Source organism: Hoplias malabaricus, chromosome 5, assembly GCF_029633855.1.
Source record: "Hoplias malabaricus isolate fHopMal1 chromosome 5, fHopMal1.hap1, whole genome shotgun sequence".
NCBI lineage: Eukaryota > Metazoa > Chordata > Actinopteri > Characiformes > Erythrinidae > Hoplias > Hoplias malabaricus.
The window spans coordinates 12,807,246-12,829,208 of NC_089804.1; the positions used below are offsets into that span (position 1 = coordinate 12,807,246).

General features: G+C 41.7%; 37 non-coding genes and 11 pseudogenes across 37 annotated transcripts; all 48 read left to right on the plus strand.

Moving 5' to 3' along the window:
- The first annotated feature begins 3,450 nt into the window (after positions 1-3,450).
- LOC136698654 (5S ribosomal RNA) lies at positions 3,451-3,569 on the plus strand. Its single transcript, XR_010803226.1, has one exon. It is a non-coding gene; the product is annotated as a 5S ribosomal RNA (ribosomal RNA).
- A 221-nt stretch (positions 3,570-3,790) lies between these two features.
- LOC136698399 (5S ribosomal RNA) lies at positions 3,791-3,909 on the plus strand (annotated as a pseudogene).
- A 207-nt stretch (positions 3,910-4,116) lies between these two features.
- On the plus strand, positions 4,117-4,235 carry LOC136698400 (5S ribosomal RNA; annotated as a pseudogene).
- Positions 4,236-4,442: 207 nt separating this feature from the next.
- On the plus strand, positions 4,443-4,561 carry LOC136698655 (5S ribosomal RNA). The gene has a single exon (XR_010803227.1). It is a non-coding gene; the product is annotated as a 5S ribosomal RNA (ribosomal RNA).
- A 209-nt stretch (positions 4,562-4,770) lies between these two features.
- LOC136698656 (5S ribosomal RNA) lies at positions 4,771-4,889 on the plus strand. Its single transcript, XR_010803228.1, has one exon. It is a non-coding gene; the product is annotated as a 5S ribosomal RNA (ribosomal RNA).
- Positions 4,890-5,110: 221 nt separating this feature from the next.
- LOC136698657 (5S ribosomal RNA) lies at positions 5,111-5,229 on the plus strand. Its single transcript, XR_010803229.1, has one exon. It is a non-coding gene; the product is annotated as a 5S ribosomal RNA (ribosomal RNA).
- Positions 5,230-5,449: 220 nt separating this feature from the next.
- On the plus strand, positions 5,450-5,568 carry LOC136698658 (5S ribosomal RNA). Its single transcript, XR_010803230.1, has one exon. It is a non-coding gene; the product is annotated as a 5S ribosomal RNA (ribosomal RNA).
- Positions 5,569-5,774: 206 nt separating this feature from the next.
- LOC136698918 (5S ribosomal RNA) lies at positions 5,775-5,893 on the plus strand. The gene has a single exon (XR_010803483.1). It is a non-coding gene; the product is annotated as a 5S ribosomal RNA (ribosomal RNA).
- Positions 5,894-6,114: 221 nt separating this feature from the next.
- Positions 6,115-6,233, plus strand: LOC136698659 (5S ribosomal RNA). The gene has a single exon (XR_010803231.1). It is a non-coding gene; the product is annotated as a 5S ribosomal RNA (ribosomal RNA).
- Positions 6,234-6,454: 221 nt separating this feature from the next.
- Positions 6,455-6,573, plus strand: LOC136698661 (5S ribosomal RNA). Its single transcript, XR_010803233.1, has one exon. It is a non-coding gene; the product is annotated as a 5S ribosomal RNA (ribosomal RNA).
- Positions 6,574-6,779: 206 nt separating this feature from the next.
- On the plus strand, positions 6,780-6,898 carry LOC136698662 (5S ribosomal RNA). The gene has a single exon (XR_010803234.1). It is a non-coding gene; the product is annotated as a 5S ribosomal RNA (ribosomal RNA).
- Positions 6,899-7,119: 221 nt separating this feature from the next.
- Positions 7,120-7,238, plus strand: LOC136698663 (5S ribosomal RNA). Its single transcript, XR_010803235.1, has one exon. It is a non-coding gene; the product is annotated as a 5S ribosomal RNA (ribosomal RNA).
- Positions 7,239-7,459: 221 nt separating this feature from the next.
- Positions 7,460-7,578, plus strand: LOC136698423 (5S ribosomal RNA; annotated as a pseudogene).
- A 207-nt stretch (positions 7,579-7,785) lies between these two features.
- Positions 7,786-7,904, plus strand: LOC136698664 (5S ribosomal RNA). The gene has a single exon (XR_010803236.1). It is a non-coding gene; the product is annotated as a 5S ribosomal RNA (ribosomal RNA).
- A 206-nt stretch (positions 7,905-8,110) lies between these two features.
- On the plus strand, positions 8,111-8,229 carry LOC136698509 (5S ribosomal RNA; annotated as a pseudogene).
- Positions 8,230-8,448: 219 nt separating this feature from the next.
- On the plus strand, positions 8,449-8,567 carry LOC136698665 (5S ribosomal RNA). Its single transcript, XR_010803237.1, has one exon. It is a non-coding gene; the product is annotated as a 5S ribosomal RNA (ribosomal RNA).
- Positions 8,568-8,787: 220 nt separating this feature from the next.
- Positions 8,788-8,906, plus strand: LOC136698971 (5S ribosomal RNA). The gene has a single exon (XR_010803532.1). It is a non-coding gene; the product is annotated as a 5S ribosomal RNA (ribosomal RNA).
- Positions 8,907-9,112: 206 nt separating this feature from the next.
- LOC136698666 (5S ribosomal RNA) lies at positions 9,113-9,231 on the plus strand. The gene has a single exon (XR_010803238.1). It is a non-coding gene; the product is annotated as a 5S ribosomal RNA (ribosomal RNA).
- Positions 9,232-9,453: 222 nt separating this feature from the next.
- Positions 9,454-9,572, plus strand: LOC136698505 (5S ribosomal RNA; annotated as a pseudogene).
- A 219-nt stretch (positions 9,573-9,791) lies between these two features.
- LOC136698972 (5S ribosomal RNA) lies at positions 9,792-9,910 on the plus strand. The gene has a single exon (XR_010803533.1). It is a non-coding gene; the product is annotated as a 5S ribosomal RNA (ribosomal RNA).
- A 220-nt stretch (positions 9,911-10,130) lies between these two features.
- On the plus strand, positions 10,131-10,249 carry LOC136698667 (5S ribosomal RNA). Its single transcript, XR_010803239.1, has one exon. It is a non-coding gene; the product is annotated as a 5S ribosomal RNA (ribosomal RNA).
- Positions 10,250-10,454: 205 nt separating this feature from the next.
- Positions 10,455-10,573, plus strand: LOC136698902 (5S ribosomal RNA). Its single transcript, XR_010803468.1, has one exon. It is a non-coding gene; the product is annotated as a 5S ribosomal RNA (ribosomal RNA).
- Positions 10,574-10,778: 205 nt separating this feature from the next.
- Positions 10,779-10,897, plus strand: LOC136698668 (5S ribosomal RNA). The gene has a single exon (XR_010803240.1). It is a non-coding gene; the product is annotated as a 5S ribosomal RNA (ribosomal RNA).
- Positions 10,898-11,119: 222 nt separating this feature from the next.
- On the plus strand, positions 11,120-11,238 carry LOC136698506 (5S ribosomal RNA; annotated as a pseudogene).
- A 219-nt stretch (positions 11,239-11,457) lies between these two features.
- Positions 11,458-11,576, plus strand: LOC136698974 (5S ribosomal RNA). Its single transcript, XR_010803536.1, has one exon. It is a non-coding gene; the product is annotated as a 5S ribosomal RNA (ribosomal RNA).
- Positions 11,577-11,795: 219 nt separating this feature from the next.
- Positions 11,796-11,914, plus strand: LOC136698669 (5S ribosomal RNA). Its single transcript, XR_010803241.1, has one exon. It is a non-coding gene; the product is annotated as a 5S ribosomal RNA (ribosomal RNA).
- A 205-nt stretch (positions 11,915-12,119) lies between these two features.
- LOC136698670 (5S ribosomal RNA) lies at positions 12,120-12,238 on the plus strand. The gene has a single exon (XR_010803242.1). It is a non-coding gene; the product is annotated as a 5S ribosomal RNA (ribosomal RNA).
- A 205-nt stretch (positions 12,239-12,443) lies between these two features.
- LOC136698672 (5S ribosomal RNA) lies at positions 12,444-12,562 on the plus strand. The gene has a single exon (XR_010803244.1). It is a non-coding gene; the product is annotated as a 5S ribosomal RNA (ribosomal RNA).
- A 221-nt stretch (positions 12,563-12,783) lies between these two features.
- Positions 12,784-12,902, plus strand: LOC136698673 (5S ribosomal RNA). Its single transcript, XR_010803245.1, has one exon. It is a non-coding gene; the product is annotated as a 5S ribosomal RNA (ribosomal RNA).
- Positions 12,903-13,123: 221 nt separating this feature from the next.
- On the plus strand, positions 13,124-13,242 carry LOC136698674 (5S ribosomal RNA). The gene has a single exon (XR_010803246.1). It is a non-coding gene; the product is annotated as a 5S ribosomal RNA (ribosomal RNA).
- Positions 13,243-13,464: 222 nt separating this feature from the next.
- Positions 13,465-13,583, plus strand: LOC136698179 (5S ribosomal RNA). The gene has a single exon (XR_010802948.1). It is a non-coding gene; the product is annotated as a 5S ribosomal RNA (ribosomal RNA).
- A 205-nt stretch (positions 13,584-13,788) lies between these two features.
- Positions 13,789-13,907, plus strand: LOC136698675 (5S ribosomal RNA). Its single transcript, XR_010803247.1, has one exon. It is a non-coding gene; the product is annotated as a 5S ribosomal RNA (ribosomal RNA).
- Positions 13,908-14,127: 220 nt separating this feature from the next.
- Positions 14,128-14,246, plus strand: LOC136698676 (5S ribosomal RNA). Its single transcript, XR_010803248.1, has one exon. It is a non-coding gene; the product is annotated as a 5S ribosomal RNA (ribosomal RNA).
- Positions 14,247-14,467: 221 nt separating this feature from the next.
- On the plus strand, positions 14,468-14,586 carry LOC136698502 (5S ribosomal RNA; annotated as a pseudogene).
- A 207-nt stretch (positions 14,587-14,793) lies between these two features.
- LOC136698975 (5S ribosomal RNA) lies at positions 14,794-14,912 on the plus strand. The gene has a single exon (XR_010803537.1). It is a non-coding gene; the product is annotated as a 5S ribosomal RNA (ribosomal RNA).
- Positions 14,913-15,118: 206 nt separating this feature from the next.
- LOC136698677 (5S ribosomal RNA) lies at positions 15,119-15,237 on the plus strand. Its single transcript, XR_010803249.1, has one exon. It is a non-coding gene; the product is annotated as a 5S ribosomal RNA (ribosomal RNA).
- A 221-nt stretch (positions 15,238-15,458) lies between these two features.
- LOC136698515 (5S ribosomal RNA) lies at positions 15,459-15,577 on the plus strand (annotated as a pseudogene).
- A 207-nt stretch (positions 15,578-15,784) lies between these two features.
- Positions 15,785-15,903, plus strand: LOC136698290 (5S ribosomal RNA). Its single transcript, XR_010803053.1, has one exon. It is a non-coding gene; the product is annotated as a 5S ribosomal RNA (ribosomal RNA).
- Positions 15,904-16,123: 220 nt separating this feature from the next.
- On the plus strand, positions 16,124-16,242 carry LOC136698678 (5S ribosomal RNA). The gene has a single exon (XR_010803250.1). It is a non-coding gene; the product is annotated as a 5S ribosomal RNA (ribosomal RNA).
- Positions 16,243-16,447: 205 nt separating this feature from the next.
- On the plus strand, positions 16,448-16,566 carry LOC136698679 (5S ribosomal RNA). The gene has a single exon (XR_010803251.1). It is a non-coding gene; the product is annotated as a 5S ribosomal RNA (ribosomal RNA).
- Positions 16,567-16,787: 221 nt separating this feature from the next.
- On the plus strand, positions 16,788-16,906 carry LOC136698680 (5S ribosomal RNA). The gene has a single exon (XR_010803252.1). It is a non-coding gene; the product is annotated as a 5S ribosomal RNA (ribosomal RNA).
- A 205-nt stretch (positions 16,907-17,111) lies between these two features.
- Positions 17,112-17,230, plus strand: LOC136698681 (5S ribosomal RNA). The gene has a single exon (XR_010803253.1). It is a non-coding gene; the product is annotated as a 5S ribosomal RNA (ribosomal RNA).
- Positions 17,231-17,452: 222 nt separating this feature from the next.
- On the plus strand, positions 17,453-17,571 carry LOC136698401 (5S ribosomal RNA; annotated as a pseudogene).
- A 207-nt stretch (positions 17,572-17,778) lies between these two features.
- On the plus strand, positions 17,779-17,897 carry LOC136698347 (5S ribosomal RNA; annotated as a pseudogene).
- Positions 17,898-18,106: 209 nt separating this feature from the next.
- On the plus strand, positions 18,107-18,225 carry LOC136698352 (5S ribosomal RNA; annotated as a pseudogene).
- A 224-nt stretch (positions 18,226-18,449) lies between these two features.
- LOC136698683 (5S ribosomal RNA) lies at positions 18,450-18,568 on the plus strand. Its single transcript, XR_010803255.1, has one exon. It is a non-coding gene; the product is annotated as a 5S ribosomal RNA (ribosomal RNA).
- A 206-nt stretch (positions 18,569-18,774) lies between these two features.
- LOC136698252 (5S ribosomal RNA) lies at positions 18,775-18,893 on the plus strand. Its single transcript, XR_010803017.1, has one exon. It is a non-coding gene; the product is annotated as a 5S ribosomal RNA (ribosomal RNA).
- A 221-nt stretch (positions 18,894-19,114) lies between these two features.
- On the plus strand, positions 19,115-19,233 carry LOC136698684 (5S ribosomal RNA). The gene has a single exon (XR_010803256.1). It is a non-coding gene; the product is annotated as a 5S ribosomal RNA (ribosomal RNA).
- Positions 19,234-21,963: the final 2,730 nt, after the last annotated feature.

Below are 21,963 nucleotides of genomic sequence, written 5' to 3' on the forward strand. Positions count from 1 at the left end.
CCTAGTGCCAATTTTGGCGGCTTTGTACAACTCCATCTTCAGGGATGGGGAGATGTGTCCCTCAATGAAGTTGGGGTTGGTGCGGATGGTGTGTAAGAAGGGGGACAGGGCTTCTCTTAACAACTACAGGCCCATTACCCTACTGAATACGGATTATAAGATCCTGGCCAAGATTTTGGCTGGGAGATTAATGTATACCCTGCCGCATATTGTCCGCACCACGCAGGCGTATGCGGTGCCGGGGAGGGACGTGCTGGACACTGTCTTGAGCATTCGCCACATCACTGAGCTCCTGCAAAAGGGGGGCTCAGAAGGCTACTTGTTGAGCCTTGATGTGGAGAAGGCTTTCGACAGTGTTGAGCACGGCTATCTGCGGGGGGTCCTGGGGGCCTTTGGGTTCGGATCCGCTTTTAGAAAGTGGATTGACATACTCTACACGGGAGTTCAGTGTAAGATCAAGTGTAATGGCTTCCTCACTCGGGCCATCGGGGTGTGCAGGTCGGTCAGGCAGGGGTGTCCCCTGTCGGCTGCTCTGTTCACCCTGGTGGTCGAGCCCCTGGGTTTGGCGGTGATGGCGTGTAGGGGAATCGAGGGAGTACCGAGAGGAGATGGTTGCACCTTTAGCAAGGTGTTTCAGTACGCAGACGACACGACCATGATCGTGAGGAACGCACAGAGTGTTGTTACAGTTCTGGAGCTCATGGGTCGTTTTGGTAAAGCATCAGGGGCTTGGATTAACACCACCAAATCCAAGCTACTACGTTTAGGATCCGCTCCCTCCTTGGATGGCCTGGTCACAGTCAAGGAGGTGGAGGATCAAGTCCGTATCTTGGGCGTAAACGTAGGAAGGGACAGCGTCAGGGCAGATCAGCTGAGGTGGGAGGAAGTGCTCGAGGAGATGGACAGAAGGTTGCGCTTCTGGAAGACAAGGGCCCTCTTCTTGAGGGGGAGAGTGTTGGTTCTCAACGCTCTCTTCCTCTCGAAGTTGTGGTATGTCTTGGCGGTCCTGCCGATGCCTGTGTGGGTGTACGGCAGACTGAAGGCAAGTGTCAACGCTTTCCTGTGGGACGGAAAGACCCCAAGGGTGGCGTATGACACTGTCATCGGGCCGTTGGAGGAAGGGGGACTGGGGCTGCTGGATCCCTTGGCCCGGATGAAGGCGCTGAGGGTGAAGGTGGTCCGGAGGTTCCTGGACCAATCTGTGGATGCAAATTGGAAGGATGTCATGCGGGAGCACCTCGATGGGGTTGGGGGGTTTGGCCTGGGCACGAGCGCTCTTTGGATGGTTCCGAGGGCCTCGTGGCTGCGGGACTTTCCTCCTTTCTTCAGAGAGGTGTTCCAGGCATGGGGAGAGATCCTGCCCAGACTGGTCTGGGAACCTGGAGGGAGGAGGGAAGTTTTGGACCAGCCAGTCTTCCAGAACCCGGCGGTCCGGTGGGCTGGACGGATGCTGTGCTACCCGCTATGGTTGAGTGCGGGGCTGCGCCAGTTGCGTGACTTTCTGTATGAAGTCGTACCGGGTTTTCTCCCGTTGCAGGTGGTGATCGACGCTGTCCACGAAGTTGACGAAGGGGTGCCGGTAGCCACACTGCGCAGGCAGTATGAGCGTCTCATCGCTGCGCTGCCTGGGCAGTGGAGGGCTGAGGCAGGTAGGGGAAGAAGACATGGAGATCCGGTCGGCCAGACGAAGGTACTCTTTTCGGAGGGACTGGAGTTTGGCCAGACCACGTTGAAGGATCTCTATGTCTTTTTCAGGAGCATCGCCTTCGTCAAGCCAAAGTGGGGCCCTTATTGGAGCTCGCTGTATGGCTCTGACGTGGCCGAGCGGTTGTGGAAGTGTCGGGGGCTGAAGGGTGCCCCGGCCTCTCGGGAACAACTCGATTTCCTGATTCGGCATCACGCGATCTTCACCGAGCGCCGGATCCGCCTGATCCGGGGCGAGGGGGAGGCCACGTGTAGGGTGTGTCAGCGGGACGACGAGGGTGTGGTACATCTCTTCGTCGCCTGCCCGGACCTCGGGGGTCTCTGGGGACGCCTCCGGGGGTTGCTGCGCCTGCTGTTGGGGCGGACTGTGTGGCAGGACCTTTTGGGGGTGATGGGCTGGGAGGCCCTGGTCCTCTTTGGGATGCAGGGGAGGGTCACGTCTCCCCACGTCTACACCGTCGAGCTCATGCTGTCCGAAGCCAGATGGGCAGCATGGGCTCGAAGGAACAGAGTACGTTCTGTGGGCGGGCCGGCTGAGGCATGGCCCATATTTAAAAGCAATGTAACTAAAAGGGTAAGGACTCTGTGGGATTACTGCAGTCTGGGTCGGCAGGGGTATAACTTCCTCAGGCTCTTCGGAGGGGATAACCCATGCGTGGGTGTCTCTGACGGAGGGCTCGTTGTCGACCTGGACTGTAGGGATCCCACATGAGTAAGTGAGTATATTTAATAAACGTGTATAAAATATTTTGGGGTGTGTGTGTGTATGTATATATAAGTATATATAGAGATAAATGTGAATGAATGGGTATTTGTGTATAGGGATATATGTAACATGTGTATGTGTGTGTATATGTATGTATATGTGTGTATGTGTATATATATGTATGTATGTATATGTGTATATATATATATGTATATATATGTGTATATATGTATATGTATATGTGTATATATGTATATATATGTGTATAAATCTAAATATAAATATAGAAATGAATTGTATAATTGATTTTGTTGAGGTATGTATGGGAAGGGTGGCAGTAGTGGTTTTAGTTTTTGTTTGGTGGGAATGTTTTGGGGGGTTTTGTTTGGGGTTTGATGGGGTTAAGAGTGGGTGGGGCTCTGGGGTTTTCTTTGGGGGTTGTGTTGGGAGGGGGGTTTTCTTCAATGGGTCCTGCCTTTGGTTTTTTTTTCTATGTTGCTTATTTTGGTGGTTTCTGTGTATGTTTATTTTTGATTTTTGCAATATTTATTAATGGAGTTTTTTCAGAGGTTGGATGGTTTTCTGTGAATTGTGAATTTTGTGGTGTGTTTTATTTCATGAATGTGTTGATGTGACTTTAGTTTTGATGAATTATGTGTTGGTTGATTTTCTGTTCTTGTTGATATTTGATGGATTAATAAAGAGAAAAAAAAAAAAAATTGAAAGCCCGATCCCGTCTGATCTCGGAAGCGAAGAAGAGTTGGGCCTAGTTAGTACTTGGATGGGAGACTGCCTGGGAATACTAGGTGCTGTAAGCTTTTTAGCTTAAGTTTCTATTATAAAGGCAGTAACCAAAGTCATTTAAACACAAGAGAAGAAGAAAACTTAAAAAAAAAAAAACAACAAAAAAAAAAAACGAACTGGAAAGCCAATCATTTTCATTTGAGGTGTCAGGTGGTCTACCGTTTACAGGCAGATCTAAAACAAGTATTACTCTTAGAAGATTATATAGAAATAGTCTTCTACACCCAGGAGTGATCGCTTACGGCCATACCACTCCTTGAAAGCCCGATCCCGTCTGATCTCGGAAGCGAAGAAGAGTTGGGCCTAGTTAGTACTTGGATGGGAGACTGCCTGGGAATACTAGGTGCTGTAAGCTTTTTAGCTTAAGTTTCTATTATAAAGGCAGTAACCAAAGTCATTTAAACACAAGAGAAGAAGAAAACTTAAAAAAAAACAACAACAAAAAAAAAAAACGAACTGGAAAGCCAATCATTTTCATTTGAGGTGTCAGGTGGTCTACCGTTTACAGGCAGCTCTAAAACAAGTATTACTCTTAGAAGAGTATATAGAAATAGTCTTCTACAGCCAGCAGTGATCGCTTACGGCCATACCACTCCTTGAAAGCCCGATCCCGTCTGATCTCGGAAGCGAAGAAGAGTTTGGCCTAGTTAGTACTTGGATGGGAGACTGCCTGGGAATACTAGGTGCTGTAAGCTTTTTAGCTTAAGCTTCTATTATAAAGACAGTAACCACAGTCATTTAACACAAGAGAAGAAGAAAACTACAAAAAAAAAAAAAACGAACTGGAAAGCCAATCATTTTCATTTGAGGTGTCAGGTGGTCTACCGTTTACAGGCAGCTCTAAAACAAGTATTACTCTTAGAAGAGTATATAGAAATAGTCTTCTACAGCCAGCAGTGATCGCTTACGGCCATACCACTCCTTGAAAGCCCGATCCCGTCTGATCTCGGAAGCGAAGAAGAGTTTGGCCTAGTTAGTACTTGGATGGGAGACTGCCTGGGAATACTAGGTGCTGTAAGCTTTTTAGCTTAAGCTTCTATTATAAAGACAGTAACCACAGTCATTTAACACAAGAGAAGAAGAAAACTACAAAAAAAAAAAAAACGAACTGGAAAGCCAATCATTTTCATTTGAGGTGTCAGGTGGTCTACCGTTTACAGGCAGCTCTAAAACAAGTATTACTCTTAGAAGAGTATATAGAAATAGTCGTCTACAGCCAGCAGTAATCGCTTACGGCCATACCACTCCTTGAAAGCCCGATCCCGTCTGATCTCGGAAGCGAAGAAGAGTTGGGCCTAGTTAGTACTTGGATGGGAGACTGCCTGGGAATACTAGGTGCTGTAAGCTTTTTAGCTTAAGTTTCTATTATAAAGGCAGTAACCAAAGTCATTTGAACACAAGAGAAGAAGAAAACTACAAAAAAAAAAAAAAACGAACTGGAAAGCCAATCATTTTCATTTGAGGTGTCAGGTGGTCTACCGTTTACAGGCAGCTCTAAAACAAGTATTACTCTTAGAAGAGTATATAGAAATAGTCGTCTACAGCCAGCTGTGATCGCTTACGGCCATACCACTCCTTGAAAGCCCGATCCCGTCTGATCTCGGAAGCGAAGAAGAGTTGGGCCTAGTTAGTACTTGGATGGGAGACTGCCTGGGAATACTAGGTGCTGTAAGCTTTTTAGCTTAAGTTTCTATTATAAAGGCAGTAACCACAGTCATTTAAACACAAGAGAAGAAGAAAACTTAAAAAAAAAAAAACAACAAAAAAAAAAACGAACTGGAAAGCCAATCATTTTCATTTGAGGTGTCAGGTGGTCTACCGTTTACAGGCAGATCTAAAACAAGTATTACTCTTAGAAGAGTATATAGAAATAGTCTTCTACAGCCAGCAGTGACCGCTTACGGCCATACCACTCCTTGAAAGCCCGATCCCGTCTGATCTCGGAAGCGAAGAAGAGTTGGGCCTAGTTAGTACTTGGATGGGAGACTGCCTGGGAATACTAGGTGCTGTAAGCTTTTTAGCTTAAGCTTCTATTATAAAGACAGTAACCACAGTCATTTAAACACAAGAGAAGAAGAAAACTTAAAAAAAAAAACAACAAAAAAAAAAAACGAACTGGAAAGCCAATCATTTTCATTTGAGGTGTCAGGTGGTCTACCGTTTACAGGCAGATCTAAAACAAGTATTACTCTTAGAAGAGTATATAGAAATAGTCTTCTACAGCCAGTAGTGATCGCTTACGGCCATACCACTCCTTGAAAGCCCGATCCCGTCTGATCTCGGAAGCGAAGAAGAGTTGGGCCTAGTTAGTACTTGGATGGGAGACTGCCTGGGAATACTAGGTGCTGTAAGCTTTTTAGCTTAAGCTTCTATTATAAAGACAGTAACCACAGTCATTTAAACACAAGAGAAGAAGAAAACTACAAAAAAAAAAAACGAACTGGAAAGCCAATCATTTTCATTTGAGGTGTCAGGTGGTCTACCGTTTACAGGCAGATCTAAAACAAGTATTACTCTTAGAAGAGTATATAGAAATAGTCTTCTACAGCCAGCAGTGATCGCTTACGGCCATACCACTCCTTGAAAGCCCGATCCCGTCTGATCTCGGAAGCGAAGAAGAGTTGGGCCTAGTTAGTACTTCGATGGGAGACTGCCTGGGAATACTAGGTGCTGTAAGCTTTTTAGCTTAAGTTTCTATTATAAAGGCAGTAACCACAGTCATTTAAACACAAGAGAAGAAGAAAACTTAAAAAAAAAAAAACAACAAAAAAAAAAACGAACTGGAAAGCCAATCATTTTCATTTGAGGTGTCAGGTGGTCTACCGTTTACAGGCAGATCTAAAACAAGTATTACTCTTAGAAGAGTATATAGAAATAGTCTTCTACAGCCAGCAGTGACCGCTTACGGCCATACCACTCCTTGAAAGCCCGATCCCGTCTGATCTCGGAAGCGAAGAAGAGTTGGGCCTAGTTAGTACTTGGATGGGAGACTGCCTGGGAATACTAGGTGCTGTAAGCTTTTTAGCTTAAGCTTCTATTATAAAGACAGTAACCACAGTCATTTAAACACAAGAGAAGAAGAAAACTTAAAAAAAAAAAACAACAAAAAAAAAAAACGAACTGGAAAGCCAATCATTTTCATTTGAGGTGTCAGGTGGTCTACCGTTTACAGGCAGATCTAAAACAAGTATTACTCTTAGAAGAGTATATAGAAATAGTCTTCTACAGCCAGTAGTGATCGCTTACGGCCATACCACTCCTTGAAAGCCCGATCCCGTCTGATCTCGGAAGCGAAGAAGAGTTGGGCCTAGTTAGTACTTGGATGGGAGACTGCCTGGGAATACTAGGTGCTGTAAGCTTTTTAGCTTAAGCTTCTATTATAAAGACAGTAACCACAGTCATTTAAACACAAGAGAAGAAGAAAACTACAAAAAAAAAAAACGAACTGGAAAGCCAATCATTTTCATTTGAGGTGTCAGGTGGTCTACCGTTTACAGGCAGATCTAAAACAAGTATTACTCTTAGAAGAGTATATAGAAATAGTCTTCTACAGCCAGCAGTGATCGCTTACGGCCATACCACTCCTTGAAAGCCCGATCCCGTCTGATCTCGGAAGCGAAGAAGAGTTGGGCCTAGTTAGTACTTGGATGGGAGACTGCCTGGGAATACTAGGTGCTGTAAGCTTTTTAGCTTAAGTTTCTATTATAAAGGCAGTAACCACAGTCATTTAAACACAAGAGAAGAAGAAAACTTAAAAAAAAAAAACAACAAAAAAAAAAAACGAACTGGAAAGCCAATCATTTTCATTTGAGGTGTCAGGTGGTCTACCGTTTACAGGCAGATCTAAAACAAGTATTACTCTTAGAAGAGTATATAGAAATAGTCTTCTACAGCCAGCAGTGATCGCTTACGGCCATACCACTCCTTGAAAGCCCGATCCCGTCTGATCTCGGAAGCGAAGAAGAGTTGGGCCTAGTTAGTACTTGGATGGGAGACTGCCTGGGAATACTAGGTGCTGTAAGCTTTTTAGCTTAAGTTTCTATTATAAAGGCAGTAACCACAGTCATTTAAACACAAGAGAAGAAGAAAACTTAAAAAAAAAAAACAACAAAAAAAAAAAACGAACTGGAAAGCCAATCATTTTCATTTGAGGTGTCAGGTGGTCTACCGTTTACAGGCAGATCTAAAACAAGTATTACTCTTAGAAGAGTATATAGAAATAGTCTTCTACAGCCAGCAGTGATCGCTTATGGCCATACCACTCCTTGAAAGCCCGATCCCGTCTGATCTCAGAAGCGAAGAAGAGTTGGGCCTAGTTAGTACTTGGATGGGAGACTGCCTGGGAATACTAGGTGCTGTAAGCTTTTTAGCTTAAGTTTCTATTATAAAGGCAGCAACCACAGTCATTTAAACACAAGAGAAGAAGAAAACTACAAAAAAAAAAAAACGAACTGGAAAGCCAATCATTTTCATTTGAGGTGTCAGGTGGTCTACCATTTACAGGCAGCTCTAAAACAAGTATTACTCTTAGAAGAGTATATAGAAATAGTCGTCTACAGCCAGCAGTAATCGCTTACGGCCATACCACTCCTTGAAAGCCCGATCCCGTCTGATCTCGGAAGCGAAGAAGAGTTGGGCCTAGTTAGTACTTGGATGGGAGACTGCCTGGGAATACTAGGTGCTGTAAGCTTTTTAGCTTAAGTTTCTATTATAAAGGCAGTAACCACAGTCATTTAAACACAAGAGAAGAAGAAAACTACAAAAAAAAAAAACGAACTGGAAAGCCAATCATTTTCATTTGAGGTGTCAGGTGGTCTACCGTTTACAGGCAGATCTAAAACAAGTATTACTCTTAGAAGAGTATATAGAAATAGTCTTCTACAGCCAGCAGTGATCGCTTACGGCCATACCACTCCTTGAAAGCCCGATCCCGTCTGATCTCGGAAGCGAAGAAGAGTTGGGCCTAGTTAGTACTTGGATGGGAGACTGCCTGGGAATACTAGGGGGTGTAAGCTTTTTAGCTTAAGTTTCTATTATAAAGGCAGTAACCACAGTCATTTAAACACAAGAGAAGAAGAAAACTTAAAAAAAAAAACAACAAAAAAAAAAACGAACTGGAAAGCCAATCATTTTCATTTGAGGTGTCAGGTGGTCTACCGTTTACAGGCAGATCTAAAACAAGTATTACTCTTAGAAGAGTATATAGAAATAGTCTTCTACAGCCAGCTGTGATTGCTTACGGCCATACCACTCCTTGAAAGCCCGATCCCGTCTGATCTCGGAAGCGAAGAAGAGTTGGGCCTAGTTAGTACTTGGATGGGAGACTGCCTGGGAATACTAGGTGCTGTAAGCTTTTTAGCTTAAGTTTCTATTATAAAGGCAGTAACCACAGTCATTTAAACACAAGAGAAGAAGAAAACTTAAAAAAAAAAACAACAAAAAAAAAAAACGAACTGGAAAGCCAATCATTTTCATTTGAGGTGTCAGGTGGTCTACCGTTTACAGGCAGATCTAAAACAAGTATTACTCTTAGAAGAGTATATAGAAATAGTCTTCTACAGCCAGCAGTGATCGCTTATGGCCATACCACTCCTTGAAAGCCCGATCCCGTCTGATCTCGGAAGCGAAGAAGAGTTGGGCCTAGTTAGTACTTGGATGGGAGACTGCCTGGGAATACTAGGTGCTGTAAGCTTTTTAGCTTAAGTTTCTATTATAAAGGCAGCAACCACAGTCATTTAAACACAAGAGAAGAAGAAAACTACAAAAAAAAAAAACGAACTGGAAAGCCAATCATTTTCATTTGAGGTGTCAGGTGGTCTACCGTTTACAGGCAGATCTAAAACAAGTATTACTCTTAGAAGAGTATATAGAAATAGTCTTCTACAGCCAGCAGTGATCGCTTACGGCCATACCACTCCTTGAAAGCCCGATCCCGTCTGATCTCGGAAGCGAAGAAGAGTTGGGCCTAGTTAGTACTTGGATGGGAGACTGCCTGGGAATACTAGGTGCTGTAAGCTTTTTAGCTTAAGTTTCTATTATAAAGGCAGTAACCAAAGTCATTTAAACACAAGAGAAGAAGAAAACTTAAAAAAAAACAACAACAAAAAAAAAAAAACGAACTGGAAAGCCAATCATTTTCATTTGAGGTGTCAGGTGGTCTACCGTTTACAGGCAGCTCTAAAACAAGTATTACTCTTAGAAGAGTATATAGAAATAGTCTTCTACAGCCAGCAGTGATCGCTTACGGCCATACCACTCCTTGAAAGCCCGATCCCGTCTGATCTCGGAAGCGAAGAAGAGTTTGGCCTAGTCAGTACTTGGATGGGAGACTGCCTGGGAATACTAGGTGCTGTAAGCTTTTTAGCTTAAGTTTCTATTATAAAGACAGTAACCACAGTCATTTAACACAAGAGAAGAAGAAAACTACAAAAAAAAAAAAAATAAAATAAAAAACGAACTGGAAAGCCAATCATTTTCATTTGAGGTGTCAGGTGGTCTACCGTTTACAGGCAGATCTAAAACAAGTATTACTCTTAGAAGAGTATATAGAAATAGTCTTCTACAGCCAGCAGTGATCGCTTATGGCCATACCACTCCTTGAAAGCCCGATCCCGTCTGATCTCGGAAGCGAAGAAGAGTTGGGCCTAGTTAGTACTTGGATGGGAGACTGCCTGGGAATACTAGGTGCTGTAAGCTTTTTAGCTTAAGTTTCTATTATAAAGGCAGTAACCACAGTCATTTAAACACAAGAGAAGAAGAAAACTTAAAAAAAAAAAACAACAAAAAAAAAAACGAACTGGAAAGCCAATCATTTTCATTTGAGGTGTCAGGTGGTCTACCGTTTACAGGCAGATCTAAAACAAGTATTACTCTTAGAAGAGTATATAGAAATAGTCTTCTACAGCCAGCTGTGATCGCTTACGGCCATACCACTCCTTGAAAGCCCGATCCCGTCTGATCTCGGAAGCGAAGAAGAGTTGGGCCTAGTTAGTACTTGGATGGGAGACTGCCTGGGAATACTAGGTGCTGTAAGCTTTTTAGCTTAAGTTTCTATTATAAAGGCAGTAACCACAGTCATTTAAACACAAGAGAAGAAGAAAACTACAAAAAAAAAAACGAACTGGAAAGCCAATCATTTTCATTTGAGGTGTCAGGTGGTCTACCGTTTACAGGCAGATCTAAAACAAGTATTACTCTTAGAAGAGTATATAGAAATAGTCTTCTACAGCCAGGAGTGATCGCTTACAGCCATACCACTCCTTGAAAGCCCGATCCCGTCTGATCTCGGAAGCGAAGAAGAGTTGGGCCTAGTTAGTACTTGGATGGGAGACTGCCTGGGAATACTAGGTGCTGTAAGCTTTTTAGCTTAAGCTTCTATTATAAAGACAGTAACCACAGTCATTTAAACACAAGAGAAGAAGAAAACTACAAAAAAAAAAACGAACTGGAAAGCCAATCATTTTCATTTGAGGTGTCAGGTGGTCTACCGTTTACAGGCAGATCTAAAACAAGTATTACTCTTAGAAGAGTATATAGAAATAGTCTTCTACAGCCAGCAGTGATCGCTTACGGCCATACCACTCCTTGAAAGCCCGATCCCGTCTGATCTCGGAAGCGAAGAAGAGTTGGGCCTAGTTAGTACTTGGATGGGAGACTGCCTGGGAATACTAGGTGCTGTAAGCTTTTTAGCTTAAGTTTCTATTATAAAGGCAGTAACCAAAGTCATTTAAACACAAGAGAAGAAGAAAACTTAAAAAAAAACAACAAAAAAAAAAAAAAAAAGAACTGGAAAGCCAATCATTTTCATTTGAGGTGTCAGGTGGTCTACCGTTTACAGGCAGCTCTAAAACAAGTATTACTCTTAGAAGAGTATATAGAAATAGTCTTCTACAGCCAGCAGTGATCGCTTACGGCCATACCACTCCTTGAAAGCCCGATCCCGTCTGATCTCGGAAGCGAAGAAGAGTTTGGCCTAGTCAGTACTTGGATGGGAGACTGCCTGGGAATACTAGGTGCTGTAAGCTTTTTAGCTTAAGCTTCTATTATAAAGACAGTAACCACAGTCATTTAACACAAGAGAAGAAGAAAACTACAAAAAAAAAAAAAATAAAATAAAAAACGAACTGGAAAGCCAATCATTTTCATTTGAGGTGTCAGGTGGTCTACCGTTTACAGGCAGATCTAAAACAAGTATTACTCTTAGAAGAGTATATAGAAATAGTCTTCTACAGCCAGCAGTGATCGCTTATGGCCATACCACTCCTTGAAAGCCCGATCCCGTCTGATCTCGGAAGCGAAGAAGAGTTGGGCCTAGTTAGTACTTGGATGGGAGACTGCCTGGGAATACTAGGTGCTGTAAGCTTTTTAGCTTAAGTTTCTATTATAAAGGCAGTAACCACAGTCATTTAAACACAAGAGAAGAAGAAAACTTAAAAAAAAAAACAACAAAAAAAAAAACGAACTGGAAAGCCAATCATTTTCATTTGAGGTGTCAGGTGGTCTACCGTTTACAGGCAGATCTAAAACAAGTATTACTCTTAGAAGAGTATATAGAAATAGTCTTCTACAGCCAGCTGTGATCGCTTACGGCCATACCACTCCTTGAAAGCCCGATCCCGTCTGATCTCGGAAGCGAAGAAGAGTTGGGCCTAGTTAGTACTTGGATGGGAGACTGCCTGGGAATACTAGGTGCTGTAAGCTTTTTAGCTTAAGTTTCTATTATAAAGGCAGTAACCACAGTCATTTAAACACAAGAGAAGAAGAAAACTACAAAAAAAAAAACGAACTGGAAAGCCAATCATTTTCATTTGAGGTGTCAGGTGGTCTACCGTTTACAGGCAGATCTAAAACAAGTATTACTCTTAGAAGAGTATATAGAAATAGTCTTCTACAGCCAGGAGTGATCGCTTACGGCCATACCACTCCTTGAAAGCCCGATCCCGTCTGATCTCGGAAGCGAAGAAGAGTTGGGCCTAGTTAGTACTTGGATGGGAGACTGCCTGGGAATACTAGGTGCTGTAAGCTTTTTAGCTTAAGCTTCTATTATAAAGACAGTAACCACAGTCATTTAAACACAAGAGAAGAAGAAAACTACAAAAAAAAAAACGAACTGAAAAGCCAATCATTTTCATTTGAGGTGTCAGGTGGTCTACCGTTTACAGGCAGATCTAAAACAAGTATTACTCTTAGAAGAGTATATAGAAATAGTCTTCTACAGCCAGCAGTGATCGCTTACGGCCATACCACTCCTTGAAAGCCCGATCCCGTCTGATCTCGGAAGCGAAGAAGAGTTGGGCCTAGTTAGTACTTGGATGGGAGACTGCCTGGGAATACTAGGTGCTGTAAGCTTTTTAGCTTAAGTTTCTATTATAAAGGCAGTAACCAAAGTCATTTAAACACAAGAGAAGAAGAAAACTTAAAAAAAAACAACAAAAAAAAAAAAAAACGAACTGGAAAGCCAATCATTTTCATTTGAGGTGTCAGGTGGTCTACCGTTTACAGGCAGATCTAAAACAAGTATTACTCTTAGAAGAGTATATAGAAATAGTCTTCTACAGCCAGCAGTGATCGCTTACGGCCATACCACTCCTTGAAAGCCCGATCCCGTCTGATCTCGGAAGCGAAGAAGAGTTGGGCCTAGTTAGTACTTGGATGGGAGACTGCCTGGGAATACTAGGTGCTGTAAGCTTTTTAGCTTAAGTTTCTATTATAAAGGCAGTAACCAAAGTCATTTAAACACAAGAGAAGAAGAAAACTTAAAAAAAAACAACAACAAAAAAAAAAAAAGAACTGGAAAGCCAATCATTTTCATTTGAGGTGTCAGGTGGTCTACCGTTTACAGGCAGCTCTAAAACAAGTATTACTCTTAGAAGAGTATATAGAAATAGTCTTCTACAGCCAGCAGTGATCGCTTACGGCCATACCACTCCTTGAAAGCCCGATCCCGTCTGATCTCGGAAGCGAAGAAGAGTTGGGCCTAGTTAGTACTTGGATGGGAGACTGCCTGGGAATACTAGGTGCTGTAAGCTTTTTAGCTTAAGTTTCTATTATAAAGGCAGTAACCAAAGTCATTTAAACACAAGAGAAGAAGAAAACTTAAAAAAAAACAACAAAAAAAAAAAAAAAAAGAACTGGAAAGCCAATCATTTTCATTTGAGGTGTCAGGTGGTCTACCGTTTACAGGCAGATCTAAAACAAGTATTACTCTTAGAAGAGTATATAGAAATAGTCTTCTACAGCCAGGAGTGATCGCTTACGGCCATACCACTCCTTGAAAGCCCGATCCCGTCTGATCTCGGAAGCGAAGAAGAGTTGGGCCTAGTTAGTACTTGGATAGGAGACTGCCTGGGAATACTAGGTGCTGTAAGCTTTTTAGCTTAAGCTTCTATTATAAAGACAGTAACCACAGTCATTTAAACACAAGAGAAGAAGAAAACTACAAAAAAAAAAACGAACTGGAAAGCCAATCATTTTCATTTGAGGTGTCAGGTGGTCTACCGTTTACAGGCAGATCTAAAACAAGTATTACTCTTAGAAGAGTATATAGAAATAGTCTTCTACAGCCAGCAGTGATCGCTTACGGCCATACCACTCCTTGAAAGCCCGATCCCGTCTGATCTCGGAAGCGAAGAAGAGTTGGGCCTAGTTAGTACTTGGATGGGAGACTGCCTGGGAATACTAGGTGCTGTAAGCTTTTTAGCTTAAGTTTCTATTATAAAGGCAGTAACCAAAGTCATTTAAACACAAGAGAAGAAGAAAACTTAAAAAAAAACAACAAAAAAAAAAAAAAAGAACTGGAAAGCCAATCATTTTCATTTGAGGTGTCAGGTGGTCTACCGTTTACAGGCAGCTCTAAAACAAGTATTACTCTTAGAAGAGTATATAGAAATAGTCTTCTACAGCCAGCAGTGATCGCTTACGGCCATACCACTCCTTGAAAGCCCGATCCCGTCTGATCTCGGAAGCGAAGAAGAGTTGGGCCTAGTTAGTACTTGGATGGGAGACTGCCTGGGAATACTAGGTGCTGTAAGCTTTTTAGCTTAAGTTTCTATTATAAAGGCAGTAACCAAAGTCATTTAAACACAAGAGAAGAAGAAAACTTAAAAAAAAACAACAACAAAAAAAAAAAAAGAACTGGAAAGCCAATCATTTTCATTTGAGGTGTCAGGTGGTCTACCGTTTACAGGCAGCTCTAAAACAAGTATTACTCTTAGAAGAGTATATAGAAATAGTCTTCTACAGCCAGCAGTGATCGCTTATGGCCATACCACTCCTTGAAAGCCCGATCCCGTCTGATCTCGGAAGCGAAGAAGAGTTTGGCCTAGTTAGTACTTGGATGGGAGACTGCCTGGGAATACTAGGTGCTGTAAGCTTTTTAGCTTAAGCTTCTATTATAAAGACAGTAACCACAGTCATTTAACACAAGAGAAGAAGAAAACTACAAAAAAAAAAAAAACGAACTGGAAAGCCAATCATTTTCATTTGAGGTGTCAGGTGGTCTACCGTTTACAGGCAGATCTAAAACAAGTATTACTCTTAGAAGAGTATATAGAAATAGTCTTCTACAGCCAGCAGTGATCGCTTATGGCCATACCACTCCTTGAAAGCCCGATCCCGTCTGATCTCGGAAGCGAAGAAGAGTTGGGCCTAGTTAGTACTTGGATGGGAGACTGCCTGGGAATACTAGGTGCTGTAAGCTTTTTAGCTTAAGTTTCTATTATAAAGGCAGTAACCACAGTCATTTAAACACAAGAGAAGAAGAAAACTACAAAAAAAAAAAACGAACTGGAAAGCCAATCATTTTCATTTGAGGTGTCAGGTGGTCTACCGTTTACAGGCAGATCTAAAACAAGTATTACTCTTAGAAGAGTATATAGAAATAGTCTTCTACAGCCAGCAGTGATCGCTTACGGCCATACCACTCCTTGAAAGCCCGATCCCGTCTGATCTCGGAAGCGAAGAAGAGTTGGGCCTAGTTAGTACTTGGATGGGAGACTGCCTGGGAATACTAGGTGCTGTAAGCTTTTTAGCTTAAGTTTCTATTATAAAGGCAGTAACCAAAGTCATTTAAACACAAGAGAAGAAGAAAACTTAAAAAAAAACAACAACAAAAAAAAAAAACGAACTGGAAAGCCAATCATTTTCATTTGAGGTGTCAGGTGGTCTACCGTTTACAGGCAGCTCTAAAACAAGTATTACTCTTAGAAGAGTATATAGAAATAGTCTTCTACAGCCAGCAGTGATCGCTTACGGCCATACCACTCCTTGAAAGCCCGATCCCGTCTGATCTCGGAAGCGAAGAAGAGTTTGGCCTAGTTAATACTTGGATGGGAGACTGCCTGGGAATACTAGGTGCTGTAAGCTTTTTAGCTTAAGCTTCTATTATAAAGACAGTAACCACAGTCATTTAACACAAGAGAAGAAGAAAACTACAAAAAAAAAAAAAACGAACTGGAAAGCCAATCATTTTCATTTGAGGTGTCAGGTGGTCTACCGTTTACAGGCAGCTCTAAAACAAGTATTACTCTTAGAAGAGTATATAGAAATAGTCGTCTACAGCCAGCAGTAATCGCTTACGGCCATACCACTCCTTGAAAGCCCGATCCTGTCTGATCTCGGAAGCGAAGAAGAGTTGGGCCTAGTTAGTACTTGGATGGGAGACTGCCTGGGAATACTAGGTGCTGTAAGCTTTTTAGCTTAAGTTTCTATTATAAAGGCAGTAACAACAGTCATTTAAACACAAGAGAAGAAGAAAACTTAAAAAAAAAAAACAACAAAAAAAAAAACGAACTGGAAAGCCAATCATTTTCATTTGAGGTGTCAGGTGGTCTACCGTTTACAGGCAGATCTAAAACAAGTATTACTCTTAGAAGAGTATATAGAAATAGTCTTCTACAGCCAGCTGTGATCGCTTACGGCCATACCACTCCTTGAAAGCCCGATCCCGTCTGATCTCGGAAGCGAAGAAGAGTTGGGCCTAGTTAGTACTTGGATGGGAGACTGCCTGGGAATACTAGGTGCTGTAAGCTTTTTAGCTTAAGTTTCTATTATAAAGGCAGTAACCACAGTCATTTAAACACAAGAGAAGAAGAAAACTACAAAAAAAAAAACGAACTGGAAAGCCAATCATTTTCATTTGAGGTGTCAGGTGGTCTACCGTTTACAGGCAGATCTAAAACAAGTATTACTCTTAGAAGAGTATATAGAAATAGTCTTCTACAGCCAGCAGTGATCGCTTACGGCCATACCACTCCTTGAAAGCCCGATCCCGTCTGATCTCGGAAGCGAAGAAGAGTTGGGCCTAGTTAGTACTTGGATGGGAGACTGCCTGGGAATACTAGGTGCTGTAAGCTTTTTAGCTTAAGTTTCTATTATAAAGGCAGTAACCACAGTCATTTAAACACAAGAGAAGAAGAAAACTTAAAAAAAAAAACAACAACAAAAAAAAAACGAACTGGAAAGCCAATCATTTTCATTTGAGGTGTCAGGTGGTCTACCGTTTACAGGCAGATCTAAAACAAGTATTACTCTTAGAAGAGTATATAGAAATAGTCTTCTACAGCCAGGAGTGATCGCTTACGGCCATACCACTCCTTGAAAGCCCGATCCCGTCTGATCTCGGAAGCGAAGAAGAGTTGGGCCTAGTTAGTACTTGGATGGGAGACTGCCTGGGAATACTAGGTGCTGTAAGCTTTTTAGCTTAAGCTTCTATTATAAAGACAGTAACCACAGTCATTTAAACACAAGAGAAGAAGAAAACTACAAAAAAAAAAACGAACTGGAAAGCCAATCATTTTCATTTGAGGTGTCAGGTGGTCTACCGTTTACAGGCAGATCTAAAACAAGTATTACTCTTAGAAGAGTATATAGAAATAGTCTTCTACAGCCAGCAGTGATCGCTTACGGCCATACCACTCCTTGAAAGCCCGATCCCGTCTGATCTCGGAAGCGAAGAAGAGTTGGGCCTAGTTAGTACTTGGATGGGAGACTGCCTGGGAATACTAGGTGCTGTAAGCTTTTTAGCTTAAGTTTCTATTATAAAGGCAGTAACCAAAGTCATTTAAACACAAGAGAAGAAGAAAACTTAAAAAAAAACAACAACAAAAAAAAAAAAACGAACTGGAAAGCCAATCATTTTCATTTGAGGTGTCAGGTGGTCTACCGTTTACAGGCAGCTCTAAAACAAGTATTACTCTTAGAAGAGTATATAGAAATAGTCTTCTACAGCCAGCAGTGATCGCTTACGGCCATACCACTCCTTGAAAGCCCGATCCCGTCTGATCTCGGAAGCGAAGAAGAGTTTGGCCTAGTTAGTACTTGGATGGGAGACTGCCTGGGAATACTAGGTGCTGTAAGCTTTTTAGCTTAAGCTTCTATTATAAAGACAGTAACCACAGTCATTTAACACAAGAGAAGAAGAAAACTACAAAAAAAAAAAAAACGAACTGGAAAGCCAATCATTTTCATTTGAGGTGTCAGGTGGTCTACCGTTTACAGGCAGCTCTAAAACAAGTATTACTCTTAGAAGAGTATATAGAAATAGTCGTCTACAGCCAGCAGTAATCGCTTACGGCCATACCACTCCTTGAAAGCCCGATCCAGTCTGATCTCGGAAGCGAAGAAGAGTTGGGCCTAGTTAGTACTTGGATGGGAGACTGCCTGGGAATACTAGGTGCTGTAAGCTTTTTAGCTTAAGTTTCTATTATAAAGGCAGTAACCAAAGTCATTTGAACACAAGAGAAGAAGAAAACTACAAAAAAAAAAAAAAACGAACTGGAAAGCCAATCATTTTCATTTGAGGTGTCAGGTGGTCTACCGTTTACAGGCAGCTCTAAAACAAGTATTACTCTTAGAAGAGTATATAGAAATAGTCGTCTACAGCCAGCAGTAATCGCTTACGGCCATACCACTCCTTGAAAGCCCGATCCCGTCTGATCTCGGAAGCGAAGAAGAGTTGGGCCTAGTTAGTACTTGGATGGGAGACTGCCTGGGAATACTAGGTGCTTTAAGCTTTTTAGCTTAAGTTTCTATTATAAAGGCAGTAACCAAAGTCATTTAAACACAAGAGAAGAAGAAAACTTAAAAAAAAAAAAACAACAACAAAAAAAAAAACGAACTGGAAAGCCAATCATTTTCATTTGAGGTGTCAGGTGGTCTACCGTTTACAGGCAGATCTAAAACAAGTATTACTCTTAGAAGAGTATATAGAAATAGTCTTCTACAGCCAGCAGTGATCGCTTACGGCCATACCACTCCTTGAAAGCCCGATCCCGTCTGATCTCGGAAGCGAAGAAGAGTTGGGCCTAGTTAGTACTTGGATGGGAGACTGCCTGGGAATACTAGGTGCTGTAAGCTTTTTAGCTTAAGCTTCTATTATAAAGACAGTAACCACAGTCATTTAAACACAAGAGAAGAAGAAAACTACAAAAAAAAAAAACGAACTGGAAAGCCAATCATTTTCATTTGAGGTGTCAGGTGGTCTACCGTTTACAGGCAGATCTAAAACAAGTATTACTCTTAGAAGAGTATATAGAAATAGTCTTCTACAGCCAGCAGTGATCGCTTACGGCCATACCATTCCTTGAAAGCCCGATCCCGTCTGATCTCGGAAGCGAAGAAGAGTTGGGCCTAGTTAGTACTTGGATGGGAGACTGCCTGGGAATACTAGGTGCTGTAAGCTTTTTAGCTTAAGTTTCTATTATAAAGGCAGTAACCACAGTCATTTAAACACAAGAGAAGAAGAAAACTTAAAAAAAAAAACAACAAAAAAAAAAAAACGAACTGGAAAGCCAATCATTTTCATTTGAGGTGTCAGGTGGTCTACCGTTTACAGGCAGATCTAAAACAAGTATTACTCTTAGAAGAGTATATAGAAATAGTCTTCTACAGCCAGCTGTGATCGCTTACGGCCATACCACTCCTTGAAAGCCCGATCCCGTCTGATCTCGGAAGCGAAGAAGAGTTGGGCCTAGTTAGTACTTGGATGGGAGACTGCCTGGGAATACTAGGTGCTGTAAGCTTTTTAGCTTAAGTTTCTATTATAAAGGCAGTAACCACAGTCATTTAAACACAAGAGAAGAAGAAAACTTAAAAAAAAAAAACAACAAAAAAAAAAAACGAACTGGAAAGCCAATCATTTTCATTTGAGGTGTCAGGTGGTCTACCGTTTACAGGCAGATCTAAAACAAGTATTACTCTTAGAAGAGTATATAGAAATAGTCTTCTACAGCCAGCAGTGATCGCTTACGGCCATACCACTCCTTGAAAGCCCGATCCCGTCTGATCAAATCAAATCAAATCAAATTTATTTATATAGCGCTTTTCACAACTGATGTTGTCACAAAGCAGCTTCACAGAATTCCAGTAAGACAAGATTTGACATGAAATGTAAAGACAAATGTAAAACCCTCAAGTGAGCAAGCCAGGGGCGACAGTGGCAAGGAAAAACTCCCCCAGCTGAGGAAGACACCTTGGGAGGAACCAAGGCTCACAAGGGGTGACCCATCCTCCTCTGGTCAATCTACTGGTGATGATAGTTAGTAGTCCATGAGAACTTCAGTGTAGGGACAGCTTCAAGGCACTTGGTGGTTGCTGGAGCGTGGGCAGCTGGTCTGAAGCGTGGAGGAGGATCTCGACAGTCATCCATCAGTGTCCAGACAGACAGGTGGGCAGTCGTTTACTCGGAAAGATGTAAAGGGATGGAATTAGTTTTGAACTGTTTTGTGTTTGTAAAGTAGAAAATATGAAAATTTCCAGAGTGTGGCTAATGACTCCGGCAGATCTGACTGTGACAGCATTAACTAAAAGGAGAGAACCAGGAGGACACACAGACACGGGAGCATCCTGAAACACTGGCATCCCTCCGCTCCACCGTCAACAAACCTGAGTGATCGCGAGAAGCGGCGGGACGACAGCACCAGCGTCTCAGTTTACTATAATTCCCTGTGTCCATGGACCCCCCGGATCTGCCGCCTTTATCTATGGGGGAGCATTAGCTATCAAATGATAAACTAAACAAATGAGTTTTTAGCCTACATTTGAAGATTGCGACTGTGTCTGAGTCCCGAACATTTTCTGGAAGATCATTCCAGAGTTGGGGGGCTTTATAAGAAAAGGCTCTTCCCCCAGCTGAGGCCTTCTGAATTCTGGGAACATTTAAAAATCCAGTATTCTGTGATCTGAGTGAACGTGGGGGCTCATAATAGGAAATTGTATCTTGAAGATATTCAGGAGCAAGCCCATGTAGAGCTTTATATGTTAATAACAAAATTTTGTAGTCAATGCGGAATTTAACAGGCAGCCAATGAAGTGATGATAAAACTGGGCTGATATGTTCAAATTTTCTAGTTTTAGTGAGGACCCTAGCTGCAGCATTTTGAACTAGTTGAAGTTTTCTTAAATTGCTGCTGGTGCATCCTGACAGTAGTGCGTTACAGTAGTCAAGCCTTGAAGTAATAAAGGCATGTACTAATGTTTCTGCGTCCTGGAGGGATAAGGCATTTCTAATCTTAGCAATATTGCGAAGATGTAAAAAAGCTGTCCTAGTAATACTACCTATGTGTTGATCAAATGATAAATCCGGGTCAATTATGACACCAAGATTTTTTGCTGCTGAACCAGGTTTAACTGGAAAGTTAGCTAGATTTAAAATTAAGTCTGATAATTTATTTCTTGTCACTTTTGGACCCAAAAGCAGGACCTCTGTTTTGTTGCTGTTTAGGAGGAGGAAATTACGCAACATCCAGCCTTTCACGTCTTTTACACAGTCCTCTATTTTCTTTAATCTGTGTTTGTCATCGGGCTTGGCTGAAATATACAATTGTGTGTCGTCTGCGTAACAGTGAAAGTTAATGTCATGGTTTCTTATAACTGTGCCTAGCGGTAACATGTATAATGTAAATAATAATGGTCCTAAAATAGAGCCTTGTGGAATTCCAAATCTTACTTTAGAATAATTTGAATTTAGATTGTTTACTTTTACGAATTGATAACGTTCCGTTAAGTAAGATTTGAACCATAATAGGGCTGTCCCTGTGATTCCAACCATGTTTTCTAACCTTTCTATGAGAATATTGTGGTCTATTGTATCGAAGGCTGCGCTTAGGTCAAGAAGCACCAACAGGGATACGTGGCCTTGATCAGAGGCAAGAAGAAGATCATTTGTTATCTTGACTAGAGCTGTCTCTGTACTATGATGTTGCCTGAATCCAGATTGGAATTTTTCATATATATGATTCTTATGTAGATATGAACTAAGTTGTTGGGCCACAGCTTTTTCTAAGATCTTAGACAGAAATGGCAAATTAGAAATAGGCCTGTAATTAGACAGTGTACTAGCATCAAGATTTGGTTTCTTGATCATAGGTTTAATAACTGCTAGTTTAAAAGCTTTGGGTACATGGCCCAGACTAAGCGATGAGTTTACTATAGTTAAAAGAGGATCAATAATAGCTGGTAGTACTTCTTTGAGCAACTTTGTGGGAATTGCATCAAGTGTGCAAGTTGTACAGTTTGCGGAGGTGATAATCTTCTCTAGTTCTAATTGTGGGAGTGGGCAAAAGGTTTCAAGTCTTTCTTTTACAGTTATATTATGTTTTATTTCATTCACATCAGGTGGCAGCCAGGATGGATTTGATCCTGTGGCTAGAGTTTGTTGTCTAATATTCTCAATTTTATTATTAAAAAAGTCCATAAAATCTTTACTGGTGAGAGTTGCTGGAATTAGTTGTTCAGAACCTGCTTGATTTTTT